The 26,344-nt window shown below is 45.3% G+C and overlaps 1 long non-coding RNA gene across 1 annotated transcript; it reads left to right on the top strand.

Moving 5' to 3' along the window:
- The first annotated feature begins 8,284 nt into the window (after nucleotides 1–8,284).
- LOC144098972 (uncharacterized) lies at nucleotides 8,285–12,531 on the top strand. The gene is made up of 3 exons (XR_013307278.1): nucleotides 8,285–8,459; nucleotides 8,866–8,936; nucleotides 12,487–12,531. It is a non-coding gene; the product is annotated as an uncharacterized LOC144098972 (long non-coding RNA).
- The last annotated feature ends 13,813 nt before the right edge of the window (nucleotides 12,532–26,344 follow it).

A 26,344-nucleotide genomic window follows, 5' to 3' on the forward strand; every position in this document is an offset into this window, starting at 1 on the left:
CGTGATTCCCTTTTGATTACAATTTTGAAGTCATGAATGTCACCGCATTCAGAGGACATTTGCTTTTGAGACCCCACTTCTGACACCAGTGTGATGACCCCCATAATGCGCAGGTCCACACGGGACGGAGAGGCAAAGAGACACCGTATGGCTCAGTTTAAACAAACAGGTATATTCAATAATTACACATGATTAAGGTTATACATCAGAGGCTGGGGCGTCCGAGCTTACGTGCCGACGACTTCATGGGGGCGATGGAGTGGCTCCGGAGTTGGGCTCGAGCGGTTGCTGGCAGAAGCTGCACGCCGTCGGGCTTCGGCGCTGAAGGCCCTCTTCGCTAACGATGTCGTCCTGAGCGTGTATGCAGTAGAATTTCAATAGTCGTCCGTTTCTTCGAGGATGGTTCACAAACCCTTCCTCTAGTGTCGTTCGGCTTGGAAGATGAACAGGAGGCGAGCTTGTAGATGATGACAGCAGAGCATAATTTTACAACAGAACAAACTTTGCACTACTTTACTCATCGACCGGGCAGGTTAGTGCCTAAGTAGCATCACATTACATGCTAAGCATGGAGCCCCAGCTCAGACTGGACTGCATCCGTTTACATGTGCTTTTAAGCACTTGATTAACAAAGGACTAAGGGCGGTCATTTCCAGTGGCCCGCCCAAAGCATCAATTCTCCAATCCAAAATAACATGCGAGATGGGGACCACCCCTTGGGTTGGGCTTAGCCTCGAACCCAGAGTCTGTTAACAATACAAACTAAATAAACAACAAAAACGCCACCACTCTCTCTCAAGTGACAGTATACACAGGCTCTCTCTTCGGAGCTAATTCACTAGCGCCTGTCTTTCCACATTCTTGGCGAGTACTGCCTGTCCGCCATGACAGGTGTCCGTCACGGCCCTTCTGGGAAGCTGTGGGTGCCTTCCCGGCGATAGCCCACGACAAAGGGTGGGGGAGGGAAAGAATGTTGTCTTCGCGGAAGCGCATAGCGTCGGCTGTGGTACGGCGCGCACTGGCCCGCTGACAGCTCCCTTGTCCTGGAATGTGCCCGGAAATTGGGGAGGATAAAGCCTGTTTCCCCGGGGCGGCGGCGGGTCCGGTTTTTCTGGTCGTCACTCAAAGAGCATGGCTGGGGTAATTGATGATGCCGCTGTCACGGGTCTCCGTCTACGCCGCGCCGTCGAACGTGGATCCTCGTAGCACACACGGAATGTCACAGCAGAAACTGCCGGTTCTTTTTAACTCTTTACCGTCACATAACCAACTAATCTGTTCTGACTCATCTTTCCTTCTGCACTAGCCGCACAAGTACTGTTGTGCCTCAGTTAGCTCATGCCACTGCATTTCAAGATTGATTTTTGTTTTTGCCAGTAAAGGCTGGAATGGCCTTCCACCTCACAAGGCTTACTAGCCTCTTGTCCTTTTAGCTGGTCACTGCAGAAATCCACCCAGTAAATGATGATGTTCTTCCACTGATCAAAGTGATTTCCCCAAGGTAGAGAATATTTGCAATAAGGGAGTAAATACTCATTAATGTCCACCCAAGTGCAGTCATAAGGTCACAATGAAGAGGTACAAAACTTTTCTTTGTAGCCGTATAGCTGTGCTTGGATGCTAATGGTTGATTACTTCTACACACAGCTGACCACTCAAGTATTGTCATTTAGTACTATTTAGGTATAATAAATGCTAAAATAAATTGTTCTAATGAAGTGCTTAGTCGCTTGCCCAGCTTGGCAAGCCAATGCAATGTTCTCTTACGTGTAAGAATTTTCCTCACAATCTATTTCAAGTAATATTGGGGCACATTTACACAATACTTTTGTCGGACGGCATACAGTTGCATTTACGCTAACTTGCACACTGTGCACAAGCTATAGGTCTAGCCAACTGAACCTGTGCACTCAAAAGCTAAGCATGCATTATTGTGCCTATCTGTGTCAGATTTCTCTTGTTTTCTCTCTTATCGTATCTTCAGCTAAGCAACACACCGCCTTCATAACATGGCTCAGTGAGAATGCTACGAATGCATGTTTATGCATGTGACTTTTATATATTCAGGATATTGTTAACAAGGCTGTTGGTTCATCTTGAATACAAAAGCCGTCAACTTCACTTTGCAGCAAGGAAACACCAGTAAAGACAGAAGTCATCACTGCTTTTCTGTTTTTTTTCGGCTTTCTTCGGCCTAGCTTCAAATTGGTCTTTTCCAAGTTTCTGATGCCTATCCATGCCTCAATTAATTTTTTTCTTTGAAAACCAGACTGGCAGTGAAATAGGTATATTTTGCTGAAAATGTTGACAGTCGGCAACTAATAGCACACTCTTTTTAAAATTCAACACATGTTGAGTTGTATAAACATCAGTTAACAGTAAGCAATGCTCACTTTTGCTAGCTAGATTGTGAACTGATCACCTTTACATTCAATCAGTCTACATTTTACTAATGAGTGAAAATAACTCTTAAACATTGCTTTAAAGTTGTATCAGAGAACATACGCATATATGCCTGTCACATACTTAAATGGCTCAATTTTTATTTCATTTTATTGTGCAACATCATAGACCTCATACTGGAAACCCAAGTTTACAAATTCTTCTTGAGATGTTGGTGTTTGCTCGAGATAAGCAGATTATAGGGTCATTGTATCCTGTTTCCCTGACTGTACAAAGTATTCTTTCCCAGCCTAAGCCAGGAGCCATTGCAATGTAACCCTCCAAATAGGTTCTTGCATTTCCTCTACCTGTAATCCACTTTACTGGCTCCCACATCTCATTATGTTTATAGTAATAGAAAGACATGTGTAGACTTTTATGCAATACAAAGGCACCCACATTGTTTTCCACTCACAGCGACATTTGAGAATGCTTTGGAGTTGAACAGAGTATATGCTAGCTTATTTTGTACATGGCAACAATGACGTGGCCTTCAGCAGAACTTCCCATACTTGTTTTGAATGCTGTAGTCTGACTTGTGCAACGGCAATATCACCTCATGAAGGTATGCTAAAGGACTACCTGATGGCCCGCTGTCTCTGTGGAGAACAAAGTGCCTTGCACTACAACCAAGTGATGCAAGTCTAAGCCCCTTTGCAGCCGCACAGTGCTATTCCTATTTTGGCTTTAATAATGGACTGATAAACAACAAAAATAAGTCATTATTGTTACATTGCCACAGTTCTGTAAAATGTAGAACTGCTTTAATTAGAACTGATTTTACCTGTTCCAAACAACTGGAAAAGTAATAATTTCTCATGTGCATTTGCATTTGTGTTTGACAGCTGTGTGCTAAAATCTGAATTTTTAATGCATACACAATTCAGACACACACACAACTTATATATTGAATAGATAAGCATGTCTTTTGCATTAGCAGTCAGCTGGCTGTAGGTAGTTGGGGGTGGGGGGTGGGGGTTACATATTAAAATGACAACAACTGTGCAAAAGACAGGCCAACAGTCGGCCGATTCGGTCTGCCAAAACCATGTCATCGTGATGTCTGGCTCTATGTCACACTGCGTGGACGAAAACAGTCGGCCGACTGCCGGCGTCGGCGCCACGTCTCCCACAAGGCGGCAGTTTCCGATGGTTCGCCAACCCCCATGTCACACTAGAGAGACGTGTGAGACCTCCCGCCGACTTGGCCCTTTCTCGTCCTCACTCTTCTTTTGTCATTTCCTGCTATGCGAAATTCATGGGCCGGGTCGCTTCATTTTTAACTCTATTAAATAAATCCCACCATAGTAAAACAAACTATTAGCACTCGTGATTATATGAACCTATATTGAGTGCAGCCCAGTACTGAGCGGCACTTATTGCTGGGTCAGAAAGGCATGGCTCGAAAAATAAATCCAGTCGCTCGCGGGTAAACAAGACGGGAAAGATTATTTAAAACTAAAATAAGAAAAAGAAAAATTCGCGACCACGCGGATTCGAACTAGGAACCTCTGCAATGCGAAGCTACTGCTATACCCACGACACCATGGAGAACAGAGCACTTCGTTGTTTTCAGAGGTGCTGATAAGAAACACTGAGCAGTGTGGCGCGACAGAAGTAAAAAGCAGGCGACCCATGTGCGAAAACTCGGCCGGCGCGCTGCACCGGTCGCTGCTTGCGAATTGCAGCCCCACTGCAAGCAGGGACACACAGAGCAGCAAGCATCGCTGCGCCGCTCGACTCAAGCACTCGAGCTCAAAGCGTACGCTTTGCCACTCACTCGCAGCGGTATGATTACTGCTTGGCTTGGTGTTTGAAGTTCTCACCATAAAATACAAAATAGAAATATTATCAGAAAGACCGCCTGCTATATACGAGCAGCGACAAAGCATGCTTGCGCTAGTAGCGAGATTTCGGCAACGGCATCGCCTGCGGTCGCGCCAGGCGACGAACTGCGCTGCTGCCTGGCGCAGCACACGACGCTTCGCGAGTAGCTTGCGCTCTAATATCTCTTAATATCGCTTTGCTGTTAACAGTATAATCTTACCATAAACTAAAATTATGGTCAATTTCCGCGACACCTTCGGCTGCGGAGCCGGCGGACCACTGCGGGCGACAGGCGAGCCGGACCGCAACGGCGGGCCAGCGGCAGCTTGCGAGGTGATTCTGGCGAGAAATTTTGCTCGTATCAGAGTTGTTGCTTTTACCAGCAACTCGGTGTTGATCAACGATCCTCAGGAATGATACATTTGGCACATTTCTCTGTCTCAGCGTTTATTGCTTACGTCAAAAACAATCTTAAGCTGATTTTTATTACGGCGGCGGACGGGATCCACACTGTAAAAAAATTCCGTACCTATAACGTAGACTATGTACGTTTTAAATACGGAACCACTTCTGCTTTCAATGAAACGTAGGGAATGACCGTATATTCAGTACAGTATTGAAGGAAACGTCCGTGTTCCTCTGTAGTCGTTGCAGGGAAAAATACTAAAAATTCAATTTAAGGGATCAAAACTTAACACGACAGGACGGTTGACCCCATCGACTATGTGCTGCACCAACCGCACTAATAACTTGCTTAAAGGCAGCAAAAACAGAAGATGCTTATGATGTGACGCCACTTTTACACGATGAACTGCTGGCCCGCGGACTATAGGCATCACATGACGTCCGATTTTTTATTTGTCTGGTTTACTCTTAGCCAACAATGTCCGCAAACTAGCATGGCGAACGACCGTGAGCATGTCTAATGTGATTAACACAATGAAGAGCCGAGGAAGGGTGATAACGCATTACGTTGCTTCAAGGTTGAGTGATTGGTACAAATTGTGAGCAACGTTAAATAACAAAGGCCTTAATTTGCTATAATGTTAAAAGCTGACTTGATGAAAAAATTTTTCGCTACATTGCTAGCCACATGATAGAGTAACATTTAATAAAAATGTTACTGCAACATTTGCTTTCTGTGAGAAATGCTGCGTAATGAGGTCAACTGTTAGAAAACATTTAGACACAGACAATGGTTGGACAACTTCTCCAAAGTGAAACTGAACACCAGCTGAAAGTACATTGCAAACATGATGAAAGTGCACAAGTTGAAAGCTGAATTTCCATCTGGCATTTGGTAAGGAAATAAAAAACTGAGTAAACCAAAAGCATGGGCAAACAAATCTGTGAATGCAGTGCAATGTAGCAGTTACATCTTTGCTACACAACCATTAATCAAAAACACCAACTCCTTCATGGATAACAAAAGCACCAACACAACAACATATTGCTCAATGCAATGTTTAATTTAGTAGGTACCTATTGCCGCCCATTCATGCCTGCTCTTCCTGCAGATAAATGAAACGCCACCGAAAAGCAGCGAGCAACCATAATTGCTGCAGTGACAAGGTGGATGTGCACCATCGATGCTGTTCCCCATCCTGAGTAGGAAATAATAGCAGTTTTTTCTGGAAATACTCTGAAAGCACGAATTTTCTATCCATCGTTTACTTAGCTTCCACTGACACGACCCATTGTGTACTCGGTACCTTTGACAAACAAGGGGCCAGCCGATAGGCACACAAGACTGTAGAACCTTGCTAACTTGCAAAAAATCAATGCACAGAAAGAAAAAGCTGACAAAAAAATGAGGAATTCCTTATTTGCACTTTTTATACAATACTAAGAATGTGGCTAAGATATGGCATGAACATTGTTTTTTTCTGTTCACTTACAAACTTTCCAGCCTGTGCTAGCATATTACTGTGATGTAAATAATGAAGCATGCCAGCACTGCACAATATGCTGTAACACTTATGAAATACTCCCCTTCAAGGCTACCGCATGCCTCTTACATGGGGTAAAGTTTAAATCTGCCAAACTAACTAGTCTGCAAGATGAGACGCCAAGCCTCTGACATCTGGCGATGTGTACCTCCCATGTAATTAGAGTGGTTGGAAATGCTCCTTTTTGATGGCATTTCAGTTGCTGGGTGTGGAAGGACCAGGTATGAAGGGCAACAACTAGACACCAACTTTTTAAGCAACATCACAATAAGCAATGTGCCTTAGCTTTCCTTCTGTCCAAAAAGGAGTTTCATTTTCTATGTTCTGTGTTCACATAACTGCTTGCATTTGCACATTTTGGCTTGCTGGGAGGTGCTTTCCTCTGTTAAACTACAGTTTTAACTCTGGCCTCAGTCTTCTGCGCCTTCTTAATTTTTTGCTAGCGTTCACCTTAAGTCGCGTACAAACTCACGCAGATCTCCACTTTTCTACGTTTCCAGCTGTCACATATTCTCTGCCTTCGTCATGTCCACCACTGCATCCAATGCCTTCAAGTCTGCTGTGTGTAATCATTTTAATTAATCTGCCTACACATGTATTTATGTTAGTCGCTCTCCTCTCTTCGATGCCAATTGGCCCTGAGAGTAAATAAGTGAAATGGTAGTCTAATCTAGGTCTGAGCAATCACGCATTATGTTGAGTTTATTTTACCACGTTGGCCAGTAGAGAGTGGAAGGAAAAAAAGCTGCTAAGTGGAGCTCGACATGCCTCTCGACCCCTACACTGGAAAGCAGCAGACACCAAGGCATACGTAATCACTAACGACAACAGAACATGACAAGTGTGAAGTAATTCAGTAACGTTCATCGCATTTACCACAGTGCGTACTCGCTGCTCAGTAATTTATTCCCTCATTAGACATTCTTCAAAGAGAGTGTACAATTATGTGTTTTGTTTGAACATGGCACCACAGTACAATGACAATCATTAACCTTGTGCCAACACAACATAAAATAAACTTCTGCCCAGTAAATGCATTGCTTACAGTGCCACCACGGCACCTGTTTAGAAAATAAGCTCAAAATATTAGTGACATTAAATTTGAGCAGACGGTAATTCCACCACCCCCTCCCTAAAAAAAATGAAAAAGGGGTGCTCTTCCGACGGCACGTTTGTAATATTTGCGAGTCCAACTACGTGTGAAATTCCGATATAAATAATTAACGCCAAAGCATTCGGTTGAATGCGAGGCGCCAGGGCGCAGGCAAACAGTAATCGTCTTCGGGTATCCACTGGTGCCACGCCCTGAGGGCCACTGCTCGGCGAATACCATTCATGGCCACGTTCACATCCAACAAGCTTGTCACAAACATCACACAGGTGATGATGCAGCAGCAGTTCATTGCTGTTGGCCAGTGCTGAATTTTTTGGCGTGGTAAACGGAATCATCCACCGAAACGCGCGTCGACTGTTACTCGCCAGATTCTTGCAGTCCCACGAGGGAGAGCAGCTTTTCCGTTGACTTCAAGTCCCCTCTTTCGTGCAGGGCTACTGGCATTGTAACGCACATTCTGCATGATCGTTTTACTACGCACCGATGCCGCACGGGAAAGCGAGCTGTTGTATGTACACTCCAATGCAGCGTTCCGGCCACACACATACACACACACATACTAAAGACACACAACGCGCAGGACGCACGCAGCGAACACGGAAGAACAAAAACCCATTCCAAAGCGCCTGTTCATTCAACTCCACACTGCGCTAACTGCGCACATGTTTCCGACTGCGGGCTCGGCTATAGCGCTTCGACTTCGCCATGGCTAGCCATGGCCAAGCTGCACTGCCCCAGGTGGTAATAACGTTCATGCAACGAATAGAAAAAACAATATATCAAACGATTCAGGTTGTCAGCTAAATAAGCTACCCTAAAATTAAATACATCTTATATGTTTTTGCCGTTCTGCGCCTTTGCGACATCAGCGACGTGAGCTTGAGCGCGAATACGCGAATGGCGCTATTAATTTCCCGTGTAACTCCGTAAATTGCAAATGGCGTGGCTGCGCCGCTAACTTTTAGACATGCTTGCAGAGGTAGTCGGTGAGAACAGGTGGAAGTTCAATCGACTGGAATTGCTCAAGGAAAGTCAGCGGCACTGCATTTTTATTGTTTCTGTGCATTGCGAGTGACTTTGGCGGCAGCCACTCGGCAACGTCTCCGGTTTGGCGAACTTGTGAGAAGGTGAGCCTTTTGTTCTCAAATTTAGAAAAGGTTTTTTGTTTGTATTGTAACCTTGCGTCTCGTCGCATGTTATGTTCACGATAACATCAGTACAACGTGCATGCGCTTTCTGTCTCTATTTAGAGTAACATTGGTCGATCACCGTAAACTTTTGGATTCGATTAAGCACGAACTGTCCATGTTGGTACTGCGTGTCGAATGTGCTTTGAGATGATTCTGAGCGGGAGATGGTGTTCTGATAATTTGTGTACTACCAGATATAGTCTAGAGATTTGAAACCATTTATCACACTGAAACAAAGTTGGAAAACTGTTTTGTGTTCATGCATCTGCTGTACTTAAACTTGACTTTTCGGCAATCATTCGCATGGCTCCTTTGGATCTGGAAAATTGACTACTGTTGCTAGGGGTGCCTGGTAGCAGAGCTCCTGGGGACGCCCAGTGGGTCATTTGTTTGTCCAAGTGCCCAGTACCAAAGGTACCATTCCTGACATTTTTTCCCAGTACGTTAACCTCATATTCCTTGCAAAGATTACAGTATGTAATCAGGTAGTAAAAAAATTGGTAACTTCTGCATATTTCAGAACAGTTCAGAGAAATGCACATGCAGCATCAGTATTCTCTCGGTAGAATTTCTGAGACCTGGATTAATTTTTTCTAGGACTGTGGCAAGCAGTAGGTCAACTGTACATAAATTTATTTTCCTCTGGTGCAAAGTAAAGAGTGCAAACGTCATAAGACAAGTCTCTAGTCTGTTTCATCCTCACTGCATTTGGCCAAAGCATAATATGAAATGCTGTATGTTCTATGCCCTAGTTTCCTTTACTTTGAGCAGTAGATATTGACAGTGAATAGCAAGGCAACTCCACTCGCTGACGGTTTTGCCTTCGGCAGCAAAACAGGGAATACCTTACCCCATGTGTTATCTCGACAGACTCAAAACTGCGATGGACAGCTGCGTCCACAGCTGCTATCACCTCCCAAGTGCATGCGCTCGTAAGACACATAACTCTGGATTGCCATTAACATAGCCTTGCTCATTGCAGTTGCCTATAAACACCTCATAAGTGGTACTATTATGCACTCTTTTCTTTGGCACTATGTATGAGCTTCTGTTCTCGCACTTTCTAGAAATAATGCATGCAGTTTTGAAGTGCGAAAAGGGAATTTACGTGTAACTATATTGTCATGTCAGTATGTTACAGCCAAATTGTACATTGATGTCAGTGCTGGTGGTTTCTTTTCATTATTTTAAGAGAATGTTATAATTTTACCTATAGCAAATAATAGCCCTCACTAATTAGCTGATTTTGTCATGTCCAGTATTTTGATATGCTAAGCCAAAAAAGCATGATTCAGAATGTTGTCAGAACTAAAGGCACTGAGTCTTTCGTGTCAGTAAAAAATGTGCTTTATACCCCTGTCACATGGCATTCCTCGAAGGCCTTTCCAGCAAAGGCACCATTTTTCACCAAAGAAGCGAAAGCTTAAAGGAGCAGCGATGCAGCTACACGGTGCAGCCCAAAGGTGAAAGTCGTTCAGGCTTAGCACCCGCTGCTATACTCGAGGTGGCTGAAGTGAGTGTTCTAAAATTAAAGTGGTGTATTCTGTTCATTCGTTGAGCCTTGACAATTTTTTTATTCTGATTGCTTCCTTAAAAGTACTGCAACAGCTACTCTCATCAGCAGGAGCAGGTTTTGTACGTTGTTTGCCTTGGCCACCATGGGCGCTCGGTGTTGCCGCAACACTTTCACTGTATTGAAATTTGAACATAAAACATAAACACCCGTACAAAAACCAAAGCCAGACACACCTTTCGTATTTGAAAAAAATGTTTTCAAACATTATTAGCTTATGTATTTTTTTATTGCTTTTACTTTTTGACTTTGGATGGTACTGCGATCACAGCTTCTCGAATGCTGTGTCTTCGGGCTCCGAAGGTCTCGGTTGACCGCCTTCGCCTCCAAGGCCCTTAGCGACAAAGGCGCAACATTTGTACCGGGTAGCTGCACTCCTTACGCCTTTGGATATGATTCTCCAAGGCCTTTGCGGTGCCCGTGTGACAGGGTATTAGTGTGGTATGGCTGCTTGAACACCTGTCCCTGGTATCCCACAAACTGAATAAGGAAGGGAAAAGCCTCAGGGTGCTTGCCGACGTTTCGACAAGAGTACTTGTCTTTGTCTGGCAAAGTGTTCATCATTGGTGGGGTTTAAATAAGGTTTTCACTTCGAGGCGAAAGGCCTGTTGTGTGGAACGAGGGTGCGATATGGGAAGGGCGTTACGATGGGGAGCGTGAACCTTGACCAGGCATGATAGCTGCTAAAGAAGATTAACCGGTTGACCTGCAAAACTGTGAAAACAAAAAAGCCCAATTCAGTAGAAACGAATCTCGGGGTATGGAGTGTGGATAGTGGGCTTGAATGGATTTATGTCCAGCCGCAACAGGTGGCTTGGTATGGCTGGATGCCTTTTCCTGAAAAACTAGGATAAAGGAATTAAGCAGCATGGCAGAATAAAATACCAGGTGGGGGGGCAAAATAATTTGAAGGAAAAAGAGAAAATGAGGGCAGGTTCGGAGAAAAGGCAAAAAGAAGGGGGAGGGGGAGGAGTATGGCAGCCAAGGTTCCGAGAAGTGATGTCAGGAGGTGCAGGGCGTAAGGTTAAAGTATAACGATAAATTAAAGAAAGCAGGAAAGGAGGTCGAAATTATGGGTTGGGACACCTCTGACCATGTGCAAGGCCTTTTCAAATAATTATGCCAATTCCGGAATGTACAGAGCTGGCCACATTTATTGCAAACATGTGAGCGCATGGCCGCACTTTTTAGAGGTCCACTGTGTGCGGCGCAGCCACTCATCGCTGCAAAATGGCGCAAGAGGAGATGCACCTGGATGTGGTGCTTCGTGTCATGTTACGCTTCGATGTGTGGCAATGTCAGACACAGTGGCCCAAAGAGCACAGCCATGTGCTCGCGTGTTCGCACTAAGAGTGGATAACCCTGTACTTGATTCTAAGTTTCCTCTGTATATGTTGACCCCAGACGAAAACAAGTTGTCTTGTCGAAACGGCAAGCACCCTGAGATTTTTCCTTCCCTTGTTCACTTTTTGAGTGTCAAGAAACCATCTGCCTACTGTCTCTGTACCATGCACACCACATCTTGTACGGTTATCTTTGTATGTATACACCAGTGATAAATCATGAAGGAAATCAAGGGATTTGTATTTGTATTGCTTAACACTTACTTTAAAGCTATATCATGAGGGTATAGTTGAAAATGTGCTACGGGGGCTTGGTTGTGTGTCGTGACTGGTTTCTCTTTATCAGGGCTACTTGACAGCCACCATGAAACGCAGGCTTTTGAAAAGTCGTTCCTCAAATAAAAGAGCGTTTCCACTGTTACAATGGAAATGTTATTTGCTAAAAACTTCAATCATTGCAGTTCAGGGATTGATATTTTTCAAATAACTAACCTGAAGTTCAAAACCTGCAGAAGGAACTATGTAACTTCTTTCCTGCCTTAAAAACCCAGTACTTATTTGCCAGTTTCAGCAAGCAGAGGTCTGTTTTATGGCACATACTTTCCACTACCTTGCATGAAAATTGTGCAGTACAGGCCCACCATAAAACTAGGGGCATAGTATACTGCTTGTATGCAACTACTTTGGCATTAGAGCATGCATAGCATGGTCTTAAAGTTATTCTTTTCATTCGCAACTGGTTCCTAAAAGGCCTATTCTGGCAAAAGGCATTTAGCAAAATTATCTTCCTCTGAATGCTTCTAAGGATAACTTTAGTTCATTCAGGAAAATATATATTGACAATATCTCTTAAAGGCATGATTGTCCATATTAGCTCTTGTTACCTCACAGTATTTAGTTTTGTGCCTCCAGCATCACTGACTTGCATCATATGTTAAATAGAGTAGTAAAAAGCTCGCTGTTAGTTTAAACCACAACTCATGATGGGGCTGTGCACTTTTTGTTGTGTTACATGAAATATACTTATGTATGAAACATTTTCTTTCAGCTGCACCTCACATGATTCAAATTCCACCAGAAGAAAGGCTGCAGCACAACATTGCTCACCTCTGTTGCTTTCCCAGCACATAACATGCCATAACAGCACATAGCAGGTAAGATGTGAACAAAAACAGTGCATGTATATGTTCCCTACATGCATTTTGTGTACTACCAACACTATGATATGATTAACAATGTCATGCAAGAGAGAGCGCACAAATCATTTTTTGTATATATTGCAGCATGGTTATTTCAAGTTTTAAACTGGCTATTGAAACGACCCATTGTATCACCGCTGGTTACCCGGTGGCACTAGGGATCGAACTCCGCACCTCCTGCTTGCGAGGCAGATGCTCGGACCACTAGGCCACTCCTGCGGTCGCCCCGCTGATGTTGCTTACACCAGGTGCTGTTAAAGCCCCGGTATGTATGTTAAATGCATTTTAGAAAACCATTCACTTCCAAAGTACCATTTCATCTTTATAGCAAAACCACAGTTCGTCTAGCTAGACAAACCTGCTGCATACAAGCCAGCAGAAGGGTTGCACGTACATGCTTCGTTAGGAAAACATAAAAATCAAGCAGAGCCTGCCCTTCATGGTGCATTATACCCTGATTTTGAGCAATGATCAAGATAGGCACATGGTCATTTCATTGAACATTTGCATGATACATTCGTAGAATCGAAAAGACAAGTACTATTGCAAAATCTTCAAACAGTGTTTATTCTCAGAGAAAACATCATGAAAAAAGTGTTGGATTAGTTATGGTGCACATTGTATGGGGAAAGGGGCTCCCACTTTGTGAAAGGCTTAATTTTGGAATAACGACTGCGTTTAGACTAGTTGGGTTACCATGTTTAGATAGTGGATGTGCTCAAAAAGACACTGGAAGTAAGTGCACTGTGTGGAAATCTCTTTCTGTATCTTTGTCTTTTTGAGCGCTTTCACGATCTAAACTTAATTTTGCAAGAGAGCAAGGAAAATGAATATTTAAATTCTGATAATTAAGGATAAAAGATCATGTTTCATTGTGTTGCTTAAAGTGTACATTGTATCGCTATTGCTGTATTGCAGCACTTCTGCAGTGGCCTTGCATTGCAGCCTCGACTTTTGTTTATATAATAGGCAGTCCTTTTTTTCATTCGATTGCATCACTTTAGGAGTTACTACAGAGTTGCGTGGTAGCGAACTCTCAGATTAACGGTTTGCATTATTACGCCAGCATAACTTGCTAAGTGTTTCACTGCAGTCTTGTTAATAGCACAGCCTCTTGAAAGTATTCAGCCTGGTGGTCATTGAGGGTTACTGTTCACATATCAAAATACCGGATCAGCTGTATACTCTTTACAGCTACCAGAACTATGGTGCATTTCATGACATGCTGGCTGAAGAGTGCTGGAGCACCAGACTGGGGATTTGGATGAAACAATTTTCAAATGTGTGCTCGGTATCACGCTGTTTTGTTCCAGTTGTGGAGAGGTTTTCTTTTCATATTTGTTCTGTCAAACATTTAAATTTTGGGCAATATGTTGTTGCCTTTATCTTGTGTTCTCTTTGTTGTTGAGGTTTAGTATTATTGGCACAAGCACTCCACTCTATTACTTTTCAGTATAATTTAAAATTTGTAGGGCACGTCATGAAGAATAAAACTTCTACTTGAATAATCTGCATGCGTTTATGTTCTCATTGTTGATATAAAAACTTAGTTGAGACAGCTTGTATTTTAGCTCTGGCTAGAATTTTTAAGAGAGCCTCAGTAACATAATCACATGACCAACACAAACTCGGTATTATTGTTATTGCAATGAAAAACAGTTTTAAAATAGTTATTAACAGCTGTCAGTGTAGGACTGGCCTAAAATGTTTTGTGCTCTATGTAGCTCTTCTCTGAGGCAGGATTAATTCATTTGCACCTGCAGCCTGATACCGCCACGATACCAATTCTTGGGTGAACTTATGATTTTTTTTCACTGAGCAAACTTGCATCATCTTGAAGCATGGAACTTGAGCTGATTCTTAACAGCTGTAGTGTAGCGAATTTCATTATCCTCATTGCTTAGTTTACATTCACCTCAGGACAATGGCCTTTTCCAGTTTAATTATCTGTGTCTTGCACCAGCTACATGCCACACTATCAGAAATCACCTAATCTTATCTAGTGAGCTTATAATCAGCTATCTCCTGCTATATTTTCCTTATCGTGAAATTCATTTTCTTGCAATGCACAAGCTGTTTCCTGGCGTGGTGCTCAGCTTATCTGGAATGAAATGCTTGGGAAATGGGTCTCTGATTTCACCTTGAGTAGACGAAATTAACTTGTTCTAAGGCACTTTTTGGCCACAGATGCCCTTGTGCCATTAAAATCCATCAAATTCATTCTGTTGCCCTAAGATACCACTGGTGATTCATTTTCTGCATTGTATGCCCTGGCCAGATCCATTTTCTTCTTTTAATTTCTGCCAGAATATTAACAACTTCCTTGTTCATCCCTGTTATGGTTTCACTCGGTCAGCTGTTCTATTAATAATTATAATCTCTTTATTGAAACATATTTTGGGCTAAATGGCATCAAGTTTGCCACTCTGCACAATGATATATATGTTTGGTCTTGTATGTCTTTACTTGTGTGGTAATGTTTATTTTGTGCTCACTGTCTGAACAACCTTATTTGCCTATGATATCCTAAGCCCTTCTATACCTATTTTCCTTCCCCCTGGCTCTTTCTCTTTTCAGTCATTCCTCCTCTTTCCTTTACACCGGCCATTGGTCACAAGGCTGCTGTGGGAACGACAGTCAGCACTGGGCCCTTTTTTGTTCATGGAACCTGCACTGCTACTACTAACACTAATAGTACGTTATCAGTATTTTTGTGATACTGCACTTATTGTTATTTATGAAGTAGTTGGCTAAGGCAATTGTAGCAGTGTTGGATATTGCAATATATTATGCATATATCTCACTTGCAATATATCAGTGTGTTCACTATTACACTACCCTCTATTTCTTTCAGTTCAGTTATTTGGCTATAGATATATTGTGCTGCTTTCCTAGTTTAGTCCACTCAAACTAAAACTTTGCTCTTTGTGTCACAGGTAGAATCTACAATGATTGCTCCTCTGTGTCTTGTAAGCAGGAGGCAGTGTTCAATGGAGCCATGAACTTTCCTTGGAATTGAAAAGCATTTGCCGTATTATGCGCTGAACCACGAGTGTAAAGAGGAAAATGTCATGCCTTGGATTTATGCAGAGGTGAGCCATTGCGGTGAATCCACCAGCGCGAAAGACAGGGATGAGAAAGGAGACAAGACAGGTGCTGACTCACAACTAAAGTTTATTGGCGTGAACAGGGAATATATAAAAAGCCAAGCAATACCATAAACCATGCAGTTACAGATAAGCATACAGGACAACATGAGTCAAAAATCGCCCTCAACATTTTCCTGATCGAGGTAGTCCAACTCATTGTGTGTTAACACGATAGACAAAACACACATTCTTCACGGAGTCATAAGATGTGTCTAGCCTCGATAATCTCCCATTTAATCTCTCAATTTACTGCCAAAATGCGTGTTGCCAAAAGGAAAGGGTAGCAGACTTCACATCCCGTGCAGTGTACAGCAGAGTTACCCCAACCACCTAGCCAAGCCCCTACCCTCTTGTGTTCCTGTAGTCTTACATTCATACACCTTCCAGTTGCACCTACGTAAACCAGACTACAAGATAATAATATTTGATACCAAATTCATTTTACAAGGTACATATACATTTCACTCTACACGTGTACTTTTCTTGAGCCACATTCACAGAATTATTCTTAAAATTTTACATACTTTAGACAACGTATTAGGGGCCGAGAAAGCCACTTTTACATCATACCTTCTGGCCACATTTTTCAAATTGTGCGACATCTTATGTACATACGGCAACACAACTGGTCTTTTGGCATCTCGCTGGCTGGCCCCAGCCTGATTGTGCCGGTCACCGCAACACTGTCTCAGCTTCATTAACAATTTATCATTCGCTCTTGCAGTAACAAGGTTTTGAAATCCTGCGTTCGTTAACCTTAAAATCTGCTCTTGGAAACTAGTCATGCTGTGAAAGCATAATTTCATCAATTCTGAGCCCGCGCTAGAAAGTGCAGTGCTATCTTTCACTAGCTTGGAATGGTCGACATGTAACCAGGTAGCAGCTTAACACTCGCCAGCACACATGAAGCATCTGTCTACTTCGCATCTTGAAGATGTATTTCTTGTACTCAATTCGCAGTGTGGTTGAGTATCTTAATAATGACAATCCAGCGGATTGTCTTGTGATTAGTGTCGATGTAGAACTATTTTATTCTATCCCGTATGAAGATCTTGTGAAAAGCTTATGAATGTGAATATCGGAGCACAACGATGAGCTCGTGTTTAGGAACGGGTGTGTAACATGAGTCTTTTTTGGCACTTGCCTCCTTTTATTTGAAGTGATGAGCATGTTTGTGGAGTATGGCAGTGCGGCATATGTTCAAAAGTCTGCTAAATGTATCGATTCGAAGGTTGCCCCTGTGCTAAGCAATATTCTCTTAAGCAGGGTGGAAGGAATGATTGCCAAGAAATTGCATGGGCTGGGGGAAATCTTTCGCTACGTCTATGATTTTCTGGTCTTTTACAAAGGTTGTGATAGTGTGGGACCTGTACATATTGTGAACTTGTTTAAGGAGCAAGGCCTTTGTCTTAAGTTTACCTTAAGTTTACCCAACAAAAACAGCTGCGGTTTCTGAACCTTACCTTGATGTTCTGCACACGCCATGTGTGCTAGCGATATTCACCCAGGAGTGTTAAGCAGCTACTCGACTGTTGGTCGAACGATTCTAAGCTAGTGAAAGATAGCATTGCGTCGTCAAGTCTAGGCTCGGTATTGGTGAAGCCATGCTTTTACAGCGTGACAACTGGTTTCCAAGAGAAGATTTTAAGGCTAATTAAAGCATAATTTCCCAACCATGCAATTGCAGAAGTGTGCGATAAATTGTTAAAGCTGAGCATATAAGATTGGGCAAGTTGGTCTGACATGCTAAAGATAGGAATGGCGCAGCATCAAGTAACGAGGACAACAGGAGAGCACACCCACGCGCAAGTGCCATCCTTGGAGCGGATGCAGAATCTAAGAGCATGTACTTTACATTCAGCGTTGGCAGCCAAGTATCGGGCTCGTTCAATCTTTAGCGTTCAAATCCGTGTTTCATCGTTTCCTTGACTGTCAACGCTGAATGTCAAGCACGCGCTCTTGGACTTTGTATCTGCTCCAGGGTTGGCACTTGTGCGTGGGTGTGCTGTCCTGCTTTCCTCGTTACTTGATGCTGTGCCATTCTTCCCTTTAGCATGTTAAAAGCTGAAGCCCCTTCGCAGGGACTGGCATGATCAGGCTGGGGCCAGCCAGTGAGATGCCAAAAGACTGACTGTGTTACTTTACATACATAGATTGTTGCAAAATTTGAAAACTGTGGCCAGAAGGTATGACGTAAAAATGGTGTGTTCGGCCTCTAAGTTGTCTACAATCTGTAAAATTGTTAATAATTATGAGAATTTCGTTAGGGAAAAGCACATGTGTCGAGTGAAACGTGGCAACATAAATGTGCCTTGCAAACATTGCATGCATTGCATACCATTATCATGTGGTTGGGTTTATGTTGGTGAAACTGGAATGTGTATCAATGTAAGACTACAGGAGCATGAGAGGTATTTGGCTATTGGTAGGGGTTGTAACTTATCTGCATATTACAAGGGATGTGAAGGCTGCTAGCCATTCCTTTCGGCAACACGCATTTTGGCACTACGTTCACAGCAGATTAACCAGAAAATTATCGAGGCTAGACACATCTTATGACTCGGTGACGAATGTGTGAGCGTGCTGCCCATAGCGTTAACTTGCAGTGGGTTGGACTGTCTAGATGAGAAGAATGTTAAGGGCAATCTTTTACTTATGTTGTGATGTAGTTCATGTGTAATTGTGTAGTTTGTGGCGTGTGGCTTTTCTGTATACTCTCTGTTCACTTCAATAAACTTCAGTTGCGAGTCAGTGCCTGTTTTGTTTCGTTTTTCGTCCCTGTCTCGTGCTGATAGATTCAAGTACTTGTAGAGTAGATTCACTGAATTGTGTACTTGCAGAGGCTTGTGAAAAAAACGAGAGGAATTTTCTTTCCTTTATGCGGAATGGAAGGTTGAAATTTTTTTACTTAAATGTTTGCAGCATTAAATTCTATTCGGAAAGGTAAAACCCACTTTATTGTACATATTGTGTGCAATGGTGCCGGTGGCTGCATGCAACTGAAAACATTCGTCCAGGTTATCTAGCTAGCATCCTTCTTCCTTGTGCCACATTTTCTGAAATAATATTTTGTCAGATTTATTTCAATCAGAATTTCTAAGAACATAATGGTGATCACATAATTTGGTGATCACATATGACATAATTCAAAGCGTGATCATTGGTATTTTTTAGTCTGGGGCAGTACAATGAGAAGTACATAGTATATAGTAAAATTAAATATGACTAGTCTAACATAAACAAAACTACTTTTTTTTTAAGGAAAATTTTGCTACCGAAGTGCTGGAGTGACATGGCATTATGAAGACGTGGACAGTGTGCTGTATTCATGATGGCACGAGAACTTGCGTACAGGGCTTCAGGCAACTGGTGAGTACCTTGGTGCTGTGCTTCTGCTAATGTAGCCAAATTATGTTTTTAATCTAAGAGTGTAGCTGAAAACTTAAGCAAAAACTGAGTAGTATTTAGATATTCTTGCACCAGATACCACTGTGAGAATTAATTATTAATGATGTGTCTCACATGTACCCTTGTCTGCTGAATATAGTAAGCATGGCTTTCGAGCTGAGTGCCTCCGACATATGAAAAAAAAATGGCCACTGGGCTGCTCCACGACGCGTGGAGCAGCCCAGTGTAGCACATTCAGGCTTCATGGAGTGGAGAATGAAGGCAGTAAATAATTTAAGAGTAGAAACCTCAGCACAAACCACAGGACCAGGAAACTGAAAGAACACACCGACCCTGATGACACTCTTTGCATGAAGGGTGTTATAAAGTTGCCTGTCATGTAGTGCAAGATGGAGGTCGCACAGGACGGGTGTTAAATATGAGTTGATGCAGACACCTGTCATTACGTAGTACTCACTGTAGAACTCGAGCAAGAAGCAAAGGTAACAGCTGAGCATGGCCACTCTTGTGCTTTCCTCCGCAAGCAATCTGGAATTGCACTTAGAAATCTTTTATGCTTTCTCTTGACAAATACATCATTGCTGCATGTGGCGAGGAAAAGTACATACCCTTGATGTCAAGTGACAGTGAACTCACATGGCTGGTAACAGCTCACTGAGGTGTTGTGATATATCTACAGGGCACCTCATGAGAACAAAGAGCCCTTGAAGGAATTCGCTCAAAGTTTGTTGCCACATGGACCTCTTCGTAATCAATGACTCTAAAAGGCAAGCCTTCCTTTAGTGTCACAAAAAAAGGCCTAGGACATGGGTCTTTTTGCTTCTCCATTAGTGCCAAAATGTTTGCTAGCGAGATCTTTCGCAGATATATAATTATTTCACAAAATGTCAAGAAGGAGGCTCAAGCTGCACCAAGCAGTACCAGTAAAAAACTTATCACAGCTGTTCAAAAAGCAGAAAGACTCATGCCTTCATCCTTCTTTTGCATCAGACACATGAGGACACTTCGTCTTTCTGGGTCATCATTTTGAAAAGGTTCACATGGCAACGGCCCTTTTTTAAAACTTGAGCATCCGTTCCTTGTGAGGCACACTGCAGAGATATTGGAATGCCTTAGTGAGCTGCTTCCGGTACGTGTGACTTCATTTTCACTGACATCAGATATTAGTACATTTTCTTGCACATGCTGAGATAATGGAAGCTATGAGTGAAAACATGCGGTTTTGGGGAAGTGTGCTTCCTGGGGCCGTATTCCAAGTTTGTGTCATAATAAAAAGCGTCATAATCTGCCGCAACGGGCATGCCCGGGAACTGGATATAAACTGAGCGCGGGACTTTCGCTTCGTCTTGTCTTGCCTATAACAAATTGGATGGACGATAAATTCGGCAAGCGTCTCCCACCTTTTTCAGATGTTACCAATGTTCCTTGCTCGCTAAGTTGTGCATTTAGTACTATGTACAGAAAGGCACCTGCATTGAATTGCATCTGGCCCCCATCCTGAGCTACTTTCTATTTGCACAAAATGATAAGCAACTGTAAAGACTTTCATGCGCACAGTGCCGCCAGGGAAAGCGCATTTTGTCTGCTTCTTTCTGGACCTGTGGTTTTTACTGTTTACTGTTATGAGAAATGAATTTTGGGCAATAAAATATAACGGGTTGGTTCTCGGTGAATGGCTTTTGAAAGCTTCTACGAAAGCCGATTGTTCAATAGCGGATGGTTGAAATGTATTTGTGAAATTTATATGTGGTGTTGTGCGACCACTAAATGAGGATTTTTTTTATGCTTTTCAGATGGATCCGACAGCAATGTGCAGATGTACAATGTGTGTAGTTTGCCATGAAAATAAAACGTATGTACTTGTACTCACCCAAACACTTACCACTCTTTCATTCTAAGCTGCATTCTTAGTACGTATGCACTACATAATATGCTTAAGGAAAGCCTTGTACATAATACTTATTTCTTTGGCACCTGGACGGCTATATCTGCAGTGAACATTGCGGGCAGAAGCTATACGAAGACGCATGTTCATGTACTACAGAAAGTACATAATTACAATACAGATAATTTCCGCTCTAGATGAAATGACTTCCGAGTGAACGGAAACGTATGCATACACATTGCGGAAACTTCAATAAGAACAAAACATAAGCATTCGTTGTGAAAAAACGATTTCGGTCTCGTGCATAGCATGGCGTAACTTTCCGTTACCAAGAATGTGACAGTCGTCATACGGAGTCTCTGTTTCTGACATTTAGTCCGTACCTCATGTTGCGGAAAACCCTCCGGCAACGCATTACCAGCGGGTTTCTCTGTACTGCGGAGCATTTTTTTTACAGTGCAGGCTGGCCTGCCAGCGAGCAGGCTCGGTTTACTTCACGTTCGCACCAAAAAAGACAAAACGGCCATGCTATCAGGAAGGCCGCCTGCTATATTCTAGCAACGACAGCATGCCTGCGCAACAGCCGCGCTTTCGTCAACGACGCCGCCTGCGGAAGCGCCAGTGCGACGAACTGCGTTGCTTACCGGCTGCCGTGCTCGTCGCTATGCCTAGCTGGTTTCGCATCGATGCCGCAGCTCAGAGCGCTTTGGAACTAGCCAGCGCCGTAATAAAGAAACTTCTCTAATCCCCCCTTTACTGCCAACCTGTCCCATAATAAAAAAGTTATGCTCGATTTCCGCGACGCCTTCAGCAGCGGATCTAGCAGACGTCAGGCGAGCCGCACGAAGCAGCAGCTGGCGGCTGAAATTTGCTTGTACGTAGTTATCACTTCAACCAGCACCTTGGCATTGGCCAACGATCCTCAGTAATGATACTTTTTGGACATTCATCTATCCCAGAGCTTGTTATGAACTTAAACAAACAGCAATAGAGCGGAATCGTGTTCGTGTCTGGTGAATGTTTAACTCGGCGACCGATCTCGCGTCGACACGGTCGGCAGACTGGGTTTGTCGGCGTCGTGGGCGTCAAAGCACGTCACACTACGAAGACATCTGGTAGTCGGACGCGTTGGTGTCGCTGTCGGCCTAGTGTGACAGCTTGGTCTGCCACATACACGGTGTGCCGACCCGGTCGGCCGATCATCGGTGTCGTTGTCGTGTCTGCATCGGCGTCGTGTCGGGCTAGTGTGACAGGCCCCTTAGGAAAGGCTGCAAGTGCCATTATATTTTTTTTTCTCTGTAAGCAGTGCATTAACACTGCAGTGTGCAATTTTGAATAACTGACTAAAATACTAAGTATGTAATCTGAACTATTTGAAAAACGTGATTATCCCGATTATAATTACGGTTGGTTGATTGCAGCCTGTACTGGGGCCTGACCATATATATGGAGAATTCGCAATAAGAATTGCGTCGTTGTTCTGAAATCCTGAAGGTAGCCTAACTTTCAGAGGGGGCAGCCGTCTGTTATTTTCGCAAATCGTCGACCGTTGTGAAAACATCGCGATCAAACGAGGAAGAGTTCGCGATCGCGATATTTTTCGGTGTCTTGGATATAAATGGTCCACATGTCGTTTCCCACGCATATCACAGCCGACTACGATTGTACCTTCGACGAAAATCCTGCGGCAAAAAAAAAAAAAAGCGTTGACGGAACGGATGTCTCGAGTACGCCGCAATTAATACGGGCTATTCCTGCTGCAAGATATCCGCGTATTTTTCTACAAGCATGCATGCCTGTACCGCCGCACGTGATTAGACGACAGGCACTGCCGGACGCGCCAATCGGAAAGCTGGGACCATCCGCCTCGCTCGCAAGCGCCAAAGTGATCGCACAACACCTTTCCGCCTCACGTCCGCCTAGCGGCCGAAAACTGGCGGACCGCTCGCGAAGCGGACCTGGCAGAAGGCGCTCCGAAACGATCGTACAACGGCCCTAACACTGCCCACTCCGCCGCGCCCGACAGCCGGAGCAGCGCGACTGCCGCGAAGCTCACCCAACGCCCCGAGGGAAGGGTCTACCCATCTTCCCAGGGCGAAAGCGTGAATCACTTGGAATTGGTCAGTTCAGTGGTCAGCGTTTTCAGCAGAAAGGAGCTATTGGAGGCACAGCGGGAGGATCCATATCGTCGAAAAGTGTTCGACGGGCTCAGGGAGCCAGGCGGCGCGGCCACGGCGCACTTGGAAGCAAATTGTATTGTTGCCGTGCGGGGCGCTCGAACACAGCTGGTAATGCTGTGAGCGCGATGGATTCCTATCTGCTCGACTGCGATGACATCCTGCTGAGACATATCCCCTCCGAGAAGGATACACACGAGTCCTTCAAGGTGGTGATTCCACGCGCGTTGAGAGGAGCACTTTTACGCTACTTTCATGACACGTGCATCGATGGGCATGCGAGTGGCCCTAAGAGTTTCCTCAAGTTGTGCCGCCTCGCTACCTGGCCTGGCATGAAGTGGGATGCGATTCGCTACGCCCGCTCGTGCGACGTGTGCCAAAGGGTCATGCCGCGTGGTGGACGCACACCCGGGCTTATGCAGCCGATCAATAGCCAGGGTCCTTGGCAAATTGCGGCTTGTGACGTCATGGGACCTTACGCCAGGACTCCGAGTTGAAGTCACTTCCTGCTCGTTGTCACAGACCATTTCAACTAATGGGTGGACCTGTTCCCTCTTTGAAAGCTGACGGCACGCGTAATCATGGGGAAGCTGATCGAGGTGTTCACACGATTCGGCTACCCCGGGTGTTTCATAACGGACAATGCATCGTACTTCACTGCCAAACTCTTCGTGGAGTCCTGTGCGGCCCTTGGCATTAAGTACAGGAGAACAACCACGTACCATGCCCAGGCGAATCCCACGGAACGCGTGAACCGCAACATCAAGCACGTGCTCATTGCATTTGTGGAGACGCACAGCGACTGGCACACCTGTCTCCCCGAGATTGGGTTTGCTCTCAGGTCGACCGTGAACCGCTCGACTGGGTACACACCTGCCGCTCTCAACCTTCTCAGGCAGCTGACGAACCCGGTAGAACTTACTGTCCAGGCTAGCAGCAACACCCTGATTACTTCGTAGACACGCGCCGACTACGCGCTGCGCGCGAGGATGACGGAGGCTTTACACAAAGCCCGCCGGAAGCTGAGCACTCCTCGGGCCCAGCAGAAGGCGCAGTATGATCGCTCTCACTGGGAAATTTACTACAAACCGGGTGACCTGGTGTTGAGGCGCAATCACGTCCTGAGCGACGCCAGTAAGAAATTATCTGCTTCTCTGGCTCCGAAATGGACGGGTCTGTATGTAGTTCGGGAGAAACGTTCCTCTCTCGTCTACAGGCTGGCGGACCTGACGCTAAGACGGACAGGCGGACCGGTGCATATCTGTGATCTCAAACCCTACTTTGACAGAGGGAACGAGTGGCCGGTGGAGAACACCCTCCCCCGCCAGCAGGCAGCCGCACCGAGAGGCAAGGCTCGACAACAGAGCCCAGCGCCTCGTTACAACTTGCGCCCACGGCAGAACTAACTCTGGCCAACGCGCAGGGAGTAATTTCTCCTGCTTAATATGGACGGAACATCCCTTCCATGTTTCGCACTGTCGCTTCCAGTGCGAGCACACGCTTTCTCTTCGGAAAAGACCGAGCGGGGTTAGATTAACTTAAACTAAAAAAATGTTAAATGTAAAAATAACTAGAAAGAAAAAAGAGCCTTGCAGCCGCAGGCCAGCCTTCGCAGCGAGCGCGGAAGAGAGCTGACGGATGCTGAGACGACCGTTGCTGCTTCGAACATCCGAAGCCAGGCCGTTCAGAGAACGGCCGCATTCCAGAACCAAGAGCCCACTGTCACCGCCGAGCAATCAGGCCGAAAACAAAGCTTCCGGTCAGCCGCGAACCGAGCGAGCGAAAATTCGGGTAAGTCGGCGCCAGTGTCTTCCACAGCGAATGCTGTAGCAAAGAAGCCGCCTTGGAGCCCCCGTTCCCCGCGGCAGGGGCTTCGCCCACGAAAGCATCTTGGTACCCCGCTGGGCCCGCCTCGCAATCCCTCGGAGGCGGCGCGAAAATGGGTCGACGCACCTTTGCCGGCTCCGCCGAGAGGGAAAGAAGGCGAGCCAGGAGCGAACGGTGCAACCAGCTGAATGGAGGCCTGCTGTACGCTGTGCAACGGGACAACACGGTGTGTAATTGCGCCGACTCTGCCTGCCGCCCGCGACTCCCGGGAAGGCTGCCCTGGCCGAGTGACCCTCTGAAGCGGGACCTGCGGTCATCGACCCCCTTCAGTACTTGGCTCCACGTTCGTCCATGGCGATCCTCTGCACTGCCTTCCTGTCCTGGCGTCCACGGCCTTCGAATACGGCACAGCTGGCTGTGAGCTGAAACTTTTCTTAATTGGTTTTAAAGTTAAGCGGCGTTTCGCCGGCCCCACTCGGTACACCCCTCTGTGAACGCGGTCCTTCTTGGCCGTAGGGCAGTTTTAAGGAGGGGGGGGGGGGGGGATGTGGGAATACACGCGAATCCGCTGTCCCATAGTAACGGCCGCGCGTAACTGTCACGCGATGTTTTGCGCGCGCCGTTCAGGAGGTTTGCAGGGGGAGGCCACTCACGCCACCCCCGCTTCCTTTCGCGCCCCCGCAGCGACGCCGCCTCGGAGACTCCCTCTTTCCCCTCTTAGCACGGAGAGACCTCCTCTCCACAGCCCGGGAGAGGCGCGGATGCGCGGTTCTCCCGGGGCCCGCTTGTCTTCTGGCGGGAGCGGTGCACACGCGCCGACGCAGATCTGCCACGGAGACCGCTGCCGTTATCGCCCCGCCACCGTGTGTGAACTGACCCCCGCGGGCCGTGAGCGAGGAGCCACGCGAGGTGAGCGGAACCTTCCTCCCCCACCATTTTGTGTGCGTTCCACCCTTTTTGTGCATTTCACCCCCGCACGGGAGCGGAACACTGCCTCGTTTCGGCGGCTACTTTGTTGCTTGCTGCTAATTGTATTGCTCGGGAGCAATAAATGCTCATCCGAGTACAATACTCGTGCTTGTCCCCTCTGGCCCGAACCCGCCGTGGTTGCGACTTACCGCACCACGGGTTGGGGGTCACAACTCTGACTGCTAGGGGTGGCACGCTGGTGCTAGAGAGCGACTACTGCTTCTAGCCTGTTGAGCGTTATTACAAGAATAACCCCCATATTCTTAAACCAAGAACGAGCAGCACACAACAC

This window comes from Amblyomma americanum, chromosome 1, assembly GCF_052857255.1.
Source record: "Amblyomma americanum isolate KBUSLIRL-KWMA chromosome 1, ASM5285725v1, whole genome shotgun sequence".
Lineage (NCBI taxonomy): Eukaryota > Metazoa > Arthropoda > Arachnida > Ixodida > Ixodidae > Amblyomma > Amblyomma americanum.